The following is a 2780-nucleotide window of genomic DNA, read 5'->3' on the forward strand; positions in this document are numbered from 1 at the left end:
TACTAAGAAATAAATGAAGGAACACATTTTATTGTCAGTGCCCCTCAATTCTTGGAGGTGAACATACTTTTCTTCTGATATGCAATGAAGTTGAGTTAATCTTAAAGGTCCCACCCCACAGCCTTCTTTGCATTTGAAAAGAACAAAAAAATCATGAACCATGGATGTCAATAAACCTAGGGTGGCAAAAGGAAAAGGAATGGAAGTGAAGTACCATAAAGAAATGGTGCCCATTTGTGTAACCTGTGTTTAAGGTGCTATTCATCATCCAAGATTAAAGGAAGAAATTTATTACATTGAGTAGATGCAAGAGAACTTCAAGAAAGTTACCTCCAAGGAAAGACAAAGAGGTGCATTTTATCACCACTACGACTGCTTTATTCTTTTATCTGACAAGGAAAATTAATCCACGGGAGCCACAAACTCAAAGATTTGTTTTTTGCAGCAGTGATGTGTTTCTTAGGTTAGCTTTGTCAATTGACCTATATTTACTAGTAACAAGTCCATGCTAACCAATTTTTATGTTTCTCCCATAGATTGCATTTGGAAAATCATTCTGTGAAGGAATATAATGTACCTATTTATGATTGACACATGACAGGCCAATAAACTTCTAAATACTGCAGCTTCTTCACTTGTTAAAATTAGCTTTTTGAAGTTAAGATAGGTCTCTAGGAAAGAGAGTAGCTGATTAGTTATTTAAATGAAATGTACTGTCAAGAAAAAGTAATATAAATATAAATAAAAATATTATATTAATAATGGCCCATTTTTCCCATGGCAAATATGAACAAGACTGGAAATAGGAACTCTGTTCCCAAGGGAATTCTCAGAACACATTATCAAATACAGTTATTACAAGGAACTAATTTATCCAGATAGAGGAGGTGGGCACAAAACTGAATTCTCTGTGAATGCTGAGTTGGTACTACTGTGTAAAGCTCATACTGAAGATATTTAGAAAGCGTAATGATGGGCTAGAGCATCCTCTGGCCATATTTACAAAAATAAGGTGGTTTTTACTAGTCAGCTAATAAAAAGTAATCACATCAACTCGCTTTTCGTAGGAGGGCAGAAGCCAGGGTGCAACCAGAGCCCGAGTCTGTGGACATCAATTGACACGCAAGATGCAAAATAACCAAGAAGCCTTCTTTAAAAGGCATCATTCTAAATAATAATCTCCTTAAAATAGCTTAATACATGGGGGCACCTGAGTGGTTCAGTTAAGTGTCCCCCTCTTGATTTCGGCTCAGGTCATGATCCTGTGGTCGTGAGATTGAGCCCCACTCAGGCTCCCCAGACAGTGTGGAGTCCGCTTCAGATGCTTTCTCCCTCTCCCTGCCCCTCTACTCCTCCCCACTGGCGCTCTCTCAAAAAAAAATAAATAAATAAAATCTTTAAAAACAAAATAAAATAGGTAATACATGAACATAGTGTTAAAAAAAAGAAGTCAAGCCATGCAAGATTATACATACACACATACACACACGCACACACAGAGTAAGGTTTGCCTCTACCCACTGTCCTCTAGTCATCCAGTTCTCCTCAAAGGTACTGTTCTTGTGTATCCTTTCAGAGATGGTCAGTGCAGTTTCCTCACTTCTAAATTTGGTAATTCTGCTGTACTTGGGATTTTGACAAGTTTTCGACCTGCTAAGAAAGGGTGTTCTGAAGCCAGTGTATTCCTAAATTAAGAGCTAAAGGACAAGGAAATGCAAGAGACAAATGAGATCCTGTCACAAGAAACAAAGGACACTGGGGAAAAAGGCATGAAAGGAAAAGATAAATCAGCTACGATATTTGGAAGAATAATGTTTCCCTCTTTAACAACACAGCTTAATTAGGAAAAACAAAACTTTAGAGTCACATTCTTAAAAAAATTCAGGCTAGGTCATTGTCAAGCTGTGTAACTGGTCATTACTCAATCTTTGAGCTTTCCTCTCCTAAATTATAAAGATAATACTAACTACCACAGAGAGCTGTGAGGTATCCAGCACTTAGGAAGAGCCTGATAAGTGGTGTGTTTTCATTTTCTTAGGTACTGTCTTTTGTTGTTGTTGTTACTTTTTAAAGACTTTATTTATTTGACAGAGAGAGCACAAGCAGGAGGAACAGCAGAGGGAGAGAGAAGCAAGCTCCCCGCTGAGTAGAGAACCCGATGCTGGGCTCCATCCCAGGACCCCTGGATCATGACCTGAACCTAAGGCAGACGCTTAACAGACTGAGCCACCCAGGAGCCCCTTAGGTACTGTTTAAAGGAAATGGTTATTGTATTTTAATTGTTTCTTCCCTCTGATTCTACCCCAGCATTTATTTGTTTTTAATTGAAATGTAATTGACATAAACCACTTTAATATTTATTTGTTAATAATGTATCTAAGGATTTAAAATTTATTTTTTAATTCCAGTACAATTAACATACACTGTTAGTTTGTTCATTTGTTTTGTTTCTTGAATTCCACATATGAGTGAAAGCATACGGTATTTGTTTTTCTCTGACTAACTTATTTCACTTAGCATTATACCCTCTAGATCCAGCCACGTTGTTACAGATGGCAAGATTTCATTCTTTTTATGGCTGAGTAATATTCCATTGTATATATTCACCACATCTATCTATTCATCTATCAATGGTCACTTGGACTATTTCCATATCTCAGCTATTGTATATAATGCTGCAATAAACATAGGGTGCTTGGTGCATATATCTTTTCAAATTAGTGTATTCATTTCTTTGGGTAAATACCTAGTAGTGGAATTACTGGATCATATGGTATTCT

The sequence above is a fragment of the Mirounga angustirostris genome, unplaced genomic scaffold (genome assembly GCF_029215605.1).
Source record: "Mirounga angustirostris isolate CCGP_5_RB_7025 unplaced genomic scaffold, mMirAng1.0.hap1 SCAF_2, whole genome shotgun sequence".
NCBI lineage: Eukaryota > Metazoa > Chordata > Mammalia > Carnivora > Phocidae > Mirounga > Mirounga angustirostris.